The following is a 15212-nucleotide window of genomic DNA, read 5'->3' as shown; positions in this document are numbered from 1 at the left end:
AGATAGATATAGATAGATATATATATATGTATGTATGTCTATATATATATATATATATATATATGTAAGCTTATAAGTACTGCCTTACTTCTGTTTAAGAAAGGAAGATGTAATGATACTTGATTTAAACGATTCCATGTCTTGGTGGGTTTGCGTAGCTTATTGTCAATATCTTTACACCTGTTTTTAAGACTTATTGACTGAAACGGGCTTTCATGAAAAATCTTAGGGCTTTGCTACAGGATACACCCTCCACAAGTTAAGGAAGTAAAAATAAAGGTATATATTTCTGTTTTATTTAAATGCGTTTGTATGCGCGCGGCATGGTGGCACAGTGAAAGGTGCCAGTTAGGAGACCCGGGTTCGCTTCCCCTGCGTGGAGTTTGAATGTTCTCCCCGTGTCTGTCTGTGTTTCCTCTGGGTACTCCGGTTTCCTCCCACAGTCCAAAGACATGCAGTTTAGGTGCATTGGCGATTGTAAATTGTCCCTGGTGTGTGGGTGTGTGCGCCCTGCGGTGGGCTGGCACCTTGCCTGGGGTTTGTTTCCTTCCTTGTACCCTGTGTTGGCAGGGATTGGCTCCTGTATTTAGGATATAGCGGTTTGGATAATGGATGGATGGACATTTGTATGCATAGCCCCATTTGCCCGTTTTCGTTTTTTTTCTTTCTTCAGTAATATTTCAGCAAACCCGGAGCTTGTCAGTTCAAATCCTGGTACTGACACCACTGTGTGACCCTGAGGAAGTCACTTCACCTGCCTGTGCTGCAAAAACAAAAGTAATGTAACAAATTGTACCTCAGATGTTGCAAGTTGTTAGAATAAAGGCATAAGTCAAATAGATAAATATGTATGATACACATAGGAACTATTCATTTATTTTCAGTTAAGTCATCTGCAGCAAACCTTTATAAATGAGGGTTTCTCCTTTTTAGATAGTGCAAACTGTTTCTTCTTCATTGAGGTTTTCTCTTGGAGAGCTTTTTTCATTTCATTGAAAATTAAAGCAGCATCTGCCAAAATATGTAGCTTTCTTATTACTTTATAAAGTTATTTTACACAATGTTGAAAAATTAATAAGAAAGCTACATAAAAGGTTTAAATACTGGTTATCCTTTTACACTAAAATATTACTAAAGAGATACAAAAAAAGTAAAATGCATATGTTCTTTTTCTTTAAGGATATTAAATATTACTGAAGAGAAGAAAAAAAAAAAAAAAACTAACACAGCCAAATGGGGCTATGCATACGAACTTAAAAGGTTTAAATAAAACAGAAATATATACCTTTATTTTTACTTCCTTAACTTGTGGAGGGTGTATCCTGTAGCAAAGCCCTAACTTTTTTCGTGAAAGCCCTTTTCAGTCAATAAGTCTTAAAAACCGGTGTAAAGATATTGACAATAAGCTACGCAAAACCACCAAGACATGGAATTGTTTAAATCAAGTATCATTACATCTTCCTTTCTTAAAGAGAAGTAAGGGCAGTACTTATAAGCTTAGTAATGTTATACATTTCAAATGCTACTTTGATAAACTTTATCACTTCAAACAACTGAACTATCCAGAACATTTCAGGCATACATCCAACATTCAAACTATGTATAAAAAGCACAACTGTTAAAGGAATTCAGCATTTCTTAATTGAAAATGTTCCTTTAATCATCAACATGTCTCAGTGAGTCGTTCTGGTGGTTTTACTTGACGTTTTGATCTTCTGGTTAATTGTGTTTGCAGTTGAGATGTTGTTTCCTGATTTATACTTGTTTTCTCGTTAATATTTGTTTCGCTGGTGTTAGTGTTCTGATTAGAGATTATTGGTCCTTTGATGTCACGACGGTTTCTTCTTAGAACAGCTCCTATTACGCAATTCCGTCACATACTGGTCTATTGTTTCACCACTTTTCTGGAAACATGTAAAAAAACTTGTGCCGCTCAAACGTCACATTGCGCTTTGGGTTGCAATACGCTTCGAATTTTTCAACTATTTTGTTCAATTTCATATTGTCTCCATCTTCTTCAAACTGAAAATTGTTATACACCTCTAGCGCCTCTTCGCCAATTACATGTAGAAGCATAGACGCTTTCATTTTTTCACTTTTCCTATCTGCTTCAATCGCAGCAAGATACAACTCGAATCTCTGTTTAGATCTTTTCCAATTTTCAGCTACATTTCCCTTTAACTGGAGATTTGGTGGGGGCTGTAATCCTTCCATATTTTTTTTTTTCTCTTTTGCTAGAACGTCTTAGCGCTTTCTGACCACGTTTTCGGGTTACTCACAGACACGAGACTCGTTCAAAAGCTGAACCTCTTCCTCACATTCCTCTTCCAATCCGCCACTTCTGACACCATGTAATGATCTTGTTAGGTTCGTAGTTTAATCAATACACAGGATTGAAAGATATAATAACTTTTTAATAGACAGACTTTAGAGACATTTACTGTACATGTTACTACTCGTTCTTTAGTTCACACCCATTCTCCTACTTGCATCCGCATTCACAGGCATTACTAATCATTCTGTAAGTATCCCTTAGTAGACCTTACTAATCAACTATCATTACAAAATCCAACATGGTTTGTGCCCTTCAGAATGAAAACAGTTTGCATTTACTTTTTTTAATAAAAGGCGAGCTTTTAAGCCTGAGAAATCACCCCGTAAATGCACACATTTAATTGCACATGTGTTAATATGTATGCTTACGGCCCCAAGGCGTTCTTACTTTTCAATAAAGTCAGGCATTAGGCAAGTGTCATTGAATAGCGGCAGCGCTGCAAGTTTAGTTTGTTTTCAATAATGTCAGGCGCGCTTTGCAGCGGCGAAGTTCTGCTTTTAAATTTTTATTAAGAAGAAAAGAAAAGCTTTTTAAACTGAGGGAAAATATATCAATAACAATTTGTTAAGGATCTGTTTTTTGTGAAGCTGTCTTTACACAGCCTGTCTGCTGTTTTATAAACGAACTCCATATAAGGCCATCCTTTCTCCTTCACAGTCAGTTCACGTGATTACGTGTGAGGCGTGATGACGCGATACGCAACCCCGCCTCCCACGGCCAGTGAGCTGCCGTCCATTACTGTATATGGACAAAAAAGAGGTTCCAGTTATGACCGTTACGCTTTGAATTTCGAAATGAAACCTGCCTAACTTTTGTAAGTAAGCTGTAAGGAATGAGCCTGCCAAATTTCAGCCTTCCACCTACACGGGAAGTTGGAGAATTATTGAGTGAGTGAGTGAGTGAGGGCTTTGCCTTTTATTAGTATAGATATACAGTAATCCCTCGCTACTTCGCGGTTCACTTTTCGCGGATTCACGACTTCGCGGATTTTATGTGTAAGCATATCTAAATACATAACGTGGATTTTTCGCTGCTTCGCGGGGTTTCTGCGGACAATGGGTCTGTTTACTTGCTTCCTCAGTTGGTTTGCCCAGTTGATTTCATACAAGAGATGCTATTGGCAGATGGCTGAGAAGCTACCCAATCAGAGCACGCAGTTAAGTTATTTTGTGCTGCTGATTGGCTCAGCGACAGAGTGTTGCATTAACCAGGAAGTCTCATCTCACTCATTCATCATTAACGTGCTAATGCTTCAGGGGGCCGTGTCCAAGCACCAACAGAAGATGCAAATGATTGCAGAAAAGGTAAAAGTTTTGGATATGTTGAAGGAAGGGAACAGCTACACCGCTGCAGGACATCGATTCTCTTTATTTAAAAAGGAGGAAAAGCATATAAGATCTACGGCCGCAGTGTCCCTTAACCAGGGTGCAAAACGAGTTGCAAGTGGACGTGATAAGGCAGTAGGCTGGATGGAATCTGCTTTAGGAATCTTTGCAACAAGGTCGACGACGTCATGACCGCCTACAAGCTGCTACGTGTACTTCGCTATACAGTAAGTGTAAACTTATCTACCGATTTCATATTGCTTAGCAGTTGTCCCTGTTTTTAATAGAGTAAATGGTGGGTTGTAAACAATACAGGGAGGGTTTAAAAACGTCCAAATACACGTTAAATAATTAAATAAATATAGTGTCCCTACTTCGCGGAAATTCAGTTATCGCAGTCAGCCTTGGAACCTATCTCCCGCGATAAGTGAGGGATTACTGTATGTATATATGCATATGTATATATATTTGTGTGTATATATATATATATATATATATATATATATATATAAAAGGAGAGTTGGGATCCGTGTGGCTGTGTTTGTGGATGATGTGGATGGACGGAGAGTTAAGGCGGGTGTTGGAGTCACGTGATCATCTCCCCTCCCATTCACCTCATTTCATTCACTTCATTTCGCTCTGAGCTGAGCTCCGCAGCTGATGCGGTTAGTCCTTTCTTCTTTACTGTTTGGTAGACGCGGTACTTACTGAATAGTATTTTTTCCTTTTGTGTTTCTTAGTGTTTAGTAGACGCGGTGTGCCGGTGTTCCCGGCATTGTTGCGGTTTAGTGTTACTTTCTACTTCGTTTTTGTACTTTAGTGTTTAATAATAAATAATAATAATTCATTATATTTATATAGCGCTTTTCTCAGTACTCAAAGCGCTAAAATAGTAAGTGATACTTAGCTGATAGCAGTGTAGAAGCAGCACAGCACAACGCAGCCGGTAGGACAGGCGGGTGTGGTAGCATAGGTGAGCGGCGATAGCAAGCAGCAGGAGGAGGAAGCAGGATTTGGATGTTCCAATACACAGCCATAAACAGTAACGCTTGGTAATTTCAGTCGTGATCGCCCCGGAGGCATAAACCATAAGCCAGGTTAGTTTGAACATCAGATCAGTTCCCGGTCGTAGAGTACTGTAAGATGAAACGGGAGTAGATCATCATTCCGAATATAATCACGGAGACAGATCATCCCGAGCTGCTAGATAGCCAGGTACAAAGAAATGTGCGTAGGTCTCGACCCGTGATCCTCCCAGTAAAGTGGAGTCCATAAAATCTGTAAATATTAAGCCAAATCTATGCAATTCGAGTCAGCTGTATCCACGAACTATACATACAATAAACAAAATAAAACAAGCGTAAGAAAGTGCAGAATTAATGCGAAAAGTGTTGTTAACCGGGAGGAGTGGCGACAACAGTCGTGCGCCAGCGTCCCCTCACCTGCTATAATAAAGCAGTTATAACAAAGAAGTTTAGAAGACTTTTACTTTATCTCATTTAGTGTTCTTCCCGGCGGTGTTGCCGATTTTTAGTGTTAGTGTCTACTAGTGCTGGGCGGTATATCGGTTCATACCAAAAACCGTTTTTTATTTTTTTTATGATAAGGATTTTTCTTATACCTCAACACCGGTTTTAATTGCCTAAACGACGTTTGGAACATGGCGCAGCGGGAAACTGTTCAAGTGGGGACCTTTTTCACTGCTACACCACCAAATAGGTAGTATTCCGAAACTGAAGCCGACGATAAAGTCGAACATGATGAATAGAAGAACTTTTGCCGACAAAAACGAGTCACGTCCGTCGCCTGGAGATACTTTTGTTTTAAAAGGTCAGATGTGTTTCTATACTACTGGATAATACTGCAAGCCAAGTTGTACTTGTTTTATTTGTTTTCAATACAGTGTAATGTACCTGGGTACTGTGTAATAGTGTGACGACATGTTGACTTTATTCTCGACATTTCCACTTTAATCTTGACGCTTATGTCAAGATTAAAGTCGACATGTTGACTTTATTCTCGTAATTTTGTCATTAAAGTAGAACATCGTTAACTAAACTTCATCGTAAAATGAATATTTAATTTACTAGATTTTCTCAAACCCCGTCATAAGTTATATAGCACATTAAATGCTTTGTGTTAAGTGATTCTTAAACTGACTTCTTCTTGCACTAAGAGGAGGCGCCGGCAGAGATCGCCGCACAGAATACATTCACTTCATGATCTTCCTGCTCTCTGAACATTTAGAATGCTAAGATAAATACTTAATATAATTTTCATTTTCAAAGCATGCATTAATCATATGGAGGCACGGCAGCGAGCCTGCCTTGCATTTGCATGTTTTTCTGGTGGGTTTACTCGGCGTGGTTCAGTTTCCTTTCAAGGTCATGTAGGATGTGGGGTTTTGTTGTGCTATATTGACCCTGCTAGCGTAAGTTTTGCTTGTATTCATCCTGCGATGCGCTGGTGAATCGTTCAGAGATGGGAGCAACTCTGAATGAATGGCATAATTAAACATGTATAACGAAGATATTTTTAAAGTTCTGAACACTCTGTGGGCTAAGTTTATAACTAGTTTTAATTTCACAAAGACGTTTATCATGTGGTGATTGGTTATGTGGTGAAAGAAAAAGGAAGGATAGGAACTGGGGTTTTGGTACGTCAGATAGAGACAGCATGCATGTAATAAAGATAGCCCGCTCAGAAGAACATGCATTGAATTCTGTGTTCGTGTCTCCGACCAGCAGATCACAAACCCAACATTTACACAATATTTAAGTTAAACCTGTGCGATAGCTATTCATACATCCAGTTTTTTGGAGCCTCGTCACACCTGCCATAAAGTTCTCTACACTGAACATAAACCTGGGGACCCGTTACTGCGAGGGAGCAGCACTACCGCCTCACTACCGTGCTTGTGTAATAACTGCTTTAATGCATTTCATCATGAAAATGATATCAAAGTATTTATCTTAGCATTCTAAATTTTTCAGAAAGCAGGAATATCATGAAGTGAATGGATTCTGTATGGTGATCACTGTCTTCTCTTAGTGCGTAGGAAGTCAGTTTAAGAAGCGTAGTGATTAACCACTGGGTCGGGGAACATAACACAAAGCCTTTAATGTGCTGCATTAATTTATGACGGGGTAAATTAAGTAATTGATTAAACTTTGCTTTTAGGAAGAAGTTTAGTGTATGACATTGTACTTTAATTATGAAGTAAACTATGAGAATAAAGTGGAAATGACGACTTAAATCTCGACATAAACGGCGAGAATAAAGTGGAAATGTTGACTTTGTTCTCGACATATAGTTTGTTTTTTTCTTCCCAGTATAGCTTAGCTTGAAGCAAGGTCCATATTAATGCAGTTTGCCTAAATGATGGTTCAGTTGGTAAAGATGTCATCACCAAGTTGCACTTGTTTTTATTTTATTTTAATTTGGTGAATACTGTGTAATGCACCTGGGCTTGAAGTCTTGAAGTAATAGTGCAACTATCAGTAATAATACTATTATTTATTTTATTGTTATTATTTATTAGTTTAAATATTATGCAGTTTTAATGATGATAAAGTTGTTTAAAAAGTCATTTTAACGTGTCAGTGGACAGATTGTTACATTAACAGAAAGTGTAGTTGGTTTACAAAAAATATTTACTATTTATTCCTTTTCTAAGACATATTCAGTGCAATACAATTTTTGACAAGCACTTCTGGATATTTTCCTAAGTCTAAATGCCTCTTTGTATGGTTGAAAATATGTTGTCAAAATTATAGTTTTGTTTTTGCAAAATTTGTTCAATAAAAAGGTTCTATATTTTGACTGCATCTGTCATGCAATGTGATACCTTCTCCATTAGTGCCACCCCCTTGAAAACTATCACTTTATGGGGCAATGCAAAACTGTATTAATACTTGTGTGCACATTAAAATGTTTTTTTTGTACAATGTGCAATGCTCGTGACATTGGAATAGGTTATTATTAGCCAGCAATTGCAGTGGAAAATGTGGTTAACATCCACTCATGCATGGGGAAAAAAATACCGGGATAATTTAGAAAAATACAGTGAAATAGAATTTTGGTCATACCGCCCACCCCTAGTGTCTATTAGTGTTTGTGTTTAGTGTTATGGAAAGAGTGATCTTACCACTGTCAGATTTTGCAGTGAATGAGTTGTTAAATAATGATTATTTATCAACAGATCACATGAGCAAATTCAACAAAATTTTAGCTGCGCATTCAATACAATACAATACAGTTTATTTTTGTATAGCCCAAAATCACACAGGAAGTGCCGCAATGGGCTTTAACAGACCCTGCCTCTTGACAGCCCCCCAGCCTTGACTCTCTAAGAAGACAAGGAAAAACTCCCAAAAAAAAAAACCTTGTAGGGAAAAAATGGAAGAAACCTTGGGAAAGGCAGTTCAAAGAGAGACCCCTTTCCAGGTAGGTTGGGAGTGCAGTGGGTGTCAAAAGAATACAATGCAGTACACAGAACAGAACAATTCCTCAATTAGTAAGAAATAAAAAATGTAAATTTTAGAAGTACAGAGCAGAAATTAACAGGAGATGATATATCCCATAAAAAGATTTGGATTTGTGTAGATTACAAATTACAAATACAATTTTCCAACCTCAAAAGGTTTTGCTAATGTGGACTCCTGACATACCTATAATGCCCATTCCACAAAATACAAAACATATTCAAATATTACCTTCTGTAGCTACTGCACGAGTGACTCACTGGGTGTGTACCTATTATGATGGTGCTGTAATTCATGTCTATGACAGTTTAAACGCTGATAAAAAATTCAACCTCACCAAAGAGCAGCTTTGTTTCCTTCATGCTTTGTTTCCTTACAAACCTCCATAGTTTATGAAGACGCACAGCAACAATTAAATCATACAGATTCTGGTGTATTCGCAATTGCATTTGCTGTGTGTATTTCTTTAGGTATTGACCCAAGATCAAGTTGTTACTATTTCTTCAATGCAAAATCACTTACAAATAATTTTTGTTACTCGACAATTGCTTCCATTCCCTGTCGAAAGTAGCCGACGGGCGACACCACTTACAAGTATTCAGTGCATTCAAAGACCTGTACGAAGTACGGCCACTGACACAGTCACTCATAAAAGGGGAGATGACTCGGTGCAAGAAATGCGGATTGAAAAGCGTTTGGAAGACATGCAATCAACGAGGCGATTAAATGGATCTCAAGAGAGGTCTTTTAGGTTGGAAAAAAAGCACTTGGCTGCGAAAACCATATATATACATATATATATATATATACATCTATATAAATAAAAATGTAAATGTCCGTTTGTTCAAAACCTTAAATCTCCGAAAGTTCTTCACCAATTGCTTTGAAAGTTTGACACAACGTTGCATTCGAATACGCGCGTGTTTTTATATACATATTATATAGATGTCACACCTGTGACAGATAAAAACATGCTTTTTTTGAATACACAGCGCCATCTGTTGGACATAAAAGCAACACACGCTATATTAAATATTTTACGATTCTATTTCAATGTTTCGATCAAATACAATTGTAAGTACTTGAATAAAGGCAGCGACATGGCAGTTTTTGGCATGCAACCAGAAAGTGATAGGAATGCGGTCATACATATCGATGAAATCGTACAGTATTAGGCTGGAAGATACATAAGCAGCAATGAAGCTGTATGGCGGATTCTTTCATTTCCCATACATAAACGAAGTCCAGATGTTGTTCACTTAGCAGTACATCTAGAAAATGGACAACACATTTATTTCAGAGCTGCAAATGTGCAACAAATAGCCCTGAATCCACCGGCTACAACGTTAACTGCTTTCTTTACGTTAGGTCAAAATGATTGTTTGCGAAAACACTGCTGTATTCGGAAGTGCCTACATATTACACATGGAATGCAAGTAGAAAATCATTTGAACAACGCAAACGGACAACCTGCCATATTCAAAGAAACTACGATAGGCAGACTGTACACCGTGCATCCCAATCAAGATGAATGCTTCTTTGTTCACATGCTGTTGGTAAATGTGCCCGGTCCAACATCTTTCCAGCAATTGAGAATTGTCAACGGCATTACACATGCCACTTTCCGAAGTGCATGTCAAACTCTGAATTTATTGGAGAACAGCCGACACTGGGATGTATACATTAATGACGCGTGCAACACGTCACATCCAAATCAAATTCGTGCATTGTTTGCAATCATATTGAATGCCTGCTCTCCTTCATCTCCAACACAGTTGAGAAATATAAATCGCACATGGCTGAAGATATTTTCCGTTGAATATGCAAGTAAAATTCAAATATAAACATGGATTTCACAGCAGAAATCTACACCTAAGCGGTGATAATGATTGAAGATTTGTGCTTAGAAATCGCGACCAAAGCTCTCAATCAATTGGGAATGCCATCACCGAATCGATCTGCTCCTGCTTCGTTCGATGTAGAATTGCGTCGTGAACAAAATTACAACACGGGTGATCTTTTGTCGTATGTGCAATCAAATATTCCTAAGCTAATGCTTCGGCAAAAAGGCATTTACGATCAAATAATGCAAACTGTCAATAACGGGGTTGGAAAAATCTGGAAATTGGGAACGGAAAGGTGCCGGTTGATCTGACCTCAGGACGAATTTCATTGCCTCATAACTTCTGCAATTTAGTGACGTTAAAAGAAGAATTGGTTGTAAATGTATTTCCCAATTTTCAAACCAGTTATAAGAATCACGATTGGCTGAGTGAACGAGCTATTCTTGAGGCCAAAAACAAAAATGTCTACGAACTTAACAATATTATTCATTCTAACATTCTGCACAGACAATGGAACAACAAAAAAATATTGTATACCCACAAGCATTGTGAAATTAAACATATTAGAAACGTGCGCTTTCTCTTCTTTCTTTTCCATTTAACCAGACTGAGCCACAGCAACGCGCGGCTGGGTACAGATTATATATATATATATAATATATACACACACACACACACACACACACACACACACACATATATACATACACATATACATCTATACTAATAAAAGGCAAAGCCCTCACTGACTCACTCATCACTAACTCTCCAACTTCCCGTGTAGGTAGAAGGCTGAAATTTGGCAGGCTCATTCCTTACAGCTTACTTACAAAAGTTAAGCAGGTTGCATTTCGAAATTCTACATGTAACGGTCATAACGGTCGACAAAGTTCGCCATGTTAAACTTTCTTATTTATGGCCCCATCTTCACGAAATTTGGTAGGCAGCTTCCCTGCGCTAACCGAAACCGATGTATATACTTATTTCGGTGGTATGACACCACTGTTGGCCACCATATTGAACTTTGCAATGGTCTTTGTTACTTAATGGGCCCATCTTCAAGAAATTTGGTACTCTGGTTCCCAACGCTAACTGAATCCTACTTATGTACATATATACGTCCATAGCCTGCATCTCGGTCCACACTCTGAATCCTCCAGGCACTCCTGAGCATAATCTAATTTTGAAGGTTGCGGCACCAATAATGTTACTGAGAAACTTACTGCCACCGAAACTTTGCAATGGGTCGAGACTTCAGGTCACATGCTTGCAAAAGAACCTAATTGGGGCAACTATTTTTACTGGCGGTGGCTCAGGGAGAGAGTTTTTATTCCTTGCATCCCCGTTATACCCTCTGATCTCCCATTTCAATTCAAAGGCCTCCAATTTCCAGTAAGGCTCTGCTTCACAATGACAATAAGTCTCAGGTGTAGACCCTACAAAAGGTTGGCATCGATTTGAGGCAAGATTGCTTTTCACATGGCCAACTATATGTTGCATGCTCAAGAGTAAGCTCAGCGCATTGCTTGGTCATATTACAACCGGAGGAGCGAACTGACAACGTGGAATACAAAGAGATCCTTAACAAATAATTATTGGTACATTTTCCCTCAGTTTATTATTTAAAATTTTTAAAGCAGTACTTCGCCGCTGCGAAGCGTGGGTATTTTGCTAGTTCAATACAAATGAACGTATAGAGTTGTGTACAAAAAAAAGGATTTCAATTATGACCTTAATTGAAATATTTTGTTGTTTTTAAAAGCTTTTAACTCTGATGCTTTCAATTTTACTACAGACTATTCAACAAAAAGGATAACCAGAAAAACGAAATAATATATTATTTAAGGTTAAAATTGAGCTTTTAAATATTGCATTTTTTTTTTCTTAGTCTGATCCCATTTTTATTTTTTAAAATTGAAAACCATTTATGGTCTTACCTTTATTTGTACATGAAGTCCATGTGCCTAACGTTCTCCACAAAAATCTCCGTCACTTTCTTGTAGAAGTCCTCCTTATTTTCCTTTAGTTTTAAAAGTCTTAATCTTCCATTTTGGCAGTCAGTCGGACTGCGTAGAAGAACAGCAGCAGCTAGCACCTGTTGGTGTCACATGCGCCTCCTTCAGGGCGGCACGGTACCGTCTGCTCACCTTGTGCCTTTTAACTGTGGTTTTATGTCAGATCAGCAAGACAAAAATATGTCACACACATTCATATAAGATATTAGCCATACTGTGGAAAGTCATGGTGTATAATAAATGCGTCCATAAACAAGTACATTGGCGACATACGGAGAGACAGCAACAGGCATGCGGCAATTGCATGCAGAAGCGACCATAGAGGGGTGCGGGGCTTAGGGCTGACCAACCGCACGTGGTGCTGTTTACGTCAAATGCTGTTACCGGTATGTGTGGACAGTGTATACTTGCACGTGAATTTAACAAATATAATGTTAACATACACCAGATTTTCTCATTACAGTATTCAACTTAATTTTTTCAAGATAACACCCGAACTTTATTAAAATATAACAATATAATCTATTTAAAAAGTGCAATTCATAATTCATGACAATACCACGACAGTGTGAAATGTGACGTGGTGTCATGCGGAAATTAGCAGGGCCTCTTCTAGAAAAGTAACCAAACTGTAAGCATACTCTGACATATGGAATTTGACCTTGAAGAGGGATTTTAAAAAGGTTCCTGTTACAATCATCTAAAATATAGATATCCAAACAGAGCAGCCAGGTCTTCCGAGGTCGGAACTCCTCCCGTCATCCTCCAGGCACCCGCAGTTGTACCTAACATCCCTGGGGAGGTCATCCTCAATGTTCATTTAGGACTGAATGCATTGTTAACGTCACACAGTCTCTGTACTGAGATGATGTCATGAAAATAATTACAACACAGTCCACACAAAGTCATTGATTTTTGATCTAGTAATTATTGTCAATATCACAAAAATTAAATAATTTTAAGAAGATCAAAAGTCTGCTATAGTCAGTTCATTAAACTCTCCTTTTAAAATGTTTTCATTTACAGCATAAGAGGCATTATCTCAATGAAGTGGAACTAGTGAGTAGGGACGAATATTATGCGACCCTGAGGAATTATAAAGTATAATAACGGGGATAAGTAAAAATTACCACTTTCAAAAATGAACACTGTAAATGTTAGCAATGTACTGTATTATTTAAGAGGTAAGTGTGTGCATTTCCAAATTGATTTAAAAAATTAAGTAAGCCATCGTTCTACTAAACAGTAACTTTAAACGATACTTCAATGATGCGCTCATCTATAACAATGAAGGTTCACACTGTCATGTTGGATTGTTGGAAGGCGCTGCTTGGCTGAAACAATTGATTGTGATTTGTCCTTAAAGGGAAGTGCCGTACAGCGATCAGAAATGAAAACACACATTTAAGCATGCTGGACAGTAGTTTATGTTACGTTTATCTACAATATAAATTCAGTATGACTGTCAAAGTCCTTTGTCAGGTTAAATTGCAACCTCCAATGATCAGCAATAGATAGAATAGACTTAGTGGAACTTTATTTGTCACAAGGTAGAAGTTACAGAAATTCTTTAAAAAATAAAAAAGGTAGATAAATAAGTAAATAAACATACACACACACTTTGGTCTGAACACACACCAGAATGACTATGAAGCAAGAAACATTAAAAGAAAGAAAATTTCTGAATTGTCTGTCACAGTCGGCATGAGGTATTATGCAGATGTATTACTGTTAGTATAAAGGAACTCCGTAATGTTTCTTGACACACGCGGAATGATTTAAAAGAACTCCATTTTACTGTGTGAGAGAGAGGATGTGCAGCATTGTTCATAATGGCACTCAGTTTTGTTTTAATCCTCTCCTCAGCTACGAACTCTAGGGGGTCCAGGGTGCGTCCCATGACTGATCTTGCCCTTTTTTTAATTAGCCTGTTCATTCAGTCATCCTCTCTTGACGTGATGTACACAGTTCAGCACACTGCAATGTAGAAAATCACACTGGTCATCACAATGTGATGGAAGATGTGAATTATGTCACCTTCCACATTGAAGGAACGCAGCCTCCTAATAGAAAAGAGCCTGCTCTGCCCTTTCTTAAACACTTTTTCCCTTTAACACGACACACATCCATCCCTGTCATGGCAGTGCAGTTATGTAGCTTAAGTCAGGTCAATCAGCTATTTACTAATGGAGAAGGGATGGTCACAGTTTAACAGAACAATACACTTTATAACTTTTAGTGACAACAAGGTGGTTTTATTAAATCTGATAGCACAATCAAAAGTTATGATTGATTTAGTGGGTAAAGAGGGGACTGGCGGCCTTTAAAGAATTGAAAAGGTTTGTCAAACCTACTGACAGAAATAGAAGTTACGCACCATCAGTTACACCTGTCAGCCTAAGCTAACAAACTCCTTATTTCACTTGCTTGTCTTCTCCTGTTGCAGCTGTGCATTTCATCAAAGTTAAGTTCCTCTTCTATCTCCTCCCTCCTGACTTTTCTGTTTCTTAACACAATCCTGTGTGCCTACTTGTACAAACCTTCATCAATATCATTTACATACAACAGATTTTGGTGAATCGTTTCAATGCAATTATTTATATCCATTTATACATATTATTGGCAATTATTAAGTAATAATAATTATTACTATTATTAAATAATTCCTCCCATGCAAGTAACATTTCTCGGACTGCCTTCTTCCATCTCTGAAACATTTCTAGACTACGTCCTGTTCTTGCACAACACAGTACCAAAGTATTGGTTTATGCCCGAGTCACCTCACTTATAGATTACTGTAATGCTATTCTATCTGGCATCCCACAAAAACATATCCATTGCTTACAACTTCTTCAAAATTCTGCTGCCAGGATAATAACCTGTTGTTCTAAATCCACTGAACATATTACACCTCTTCTCTCTCAACTTCACTGGCTCCCTGTTCACTACAGAATACAATACTAAATACCGCTCTGAACATTTAAATCTCTCCACAACCTCACTGATCTCCTACAGACTTACACTCCTCTCGCTCACTCAGATCCTCATCTGCAGCTCGACTTTCTGTACCACACGTCAGACTCAGTGCTATGGGAGCTCGAGCGTCTCTCATTGTGCTCCTCAACTTGGGAATTCTCTTCCCTCTCATATTCGTCAGCTCAATTCAATAACACATTTTAAATCTTTATCTTTTCAAACTGGCATACCAA

Source organism: Erpetoichthys calabaricus (assembly GCF_900747795.2).
Source record: "Erpetoichthys calabaricus chromosome 1 unlocalized genomic scaffold, fErpCal1.3 SUPER_1_unloc_17, whole genome shotgun sequence".
Taxonomy (NCBI): domain Eukaryota; kingdom Metazoa; phylum Chordata; class Cladistia; order Polypteriformes; family Polypteridae; genus Erpetoichthys; species Erpetoichthys calabaricus.
The sequence above is the reverse complement of the archived record's forward strand: the minus strand, read 5'-3'. Positions refer to the sequence as shown.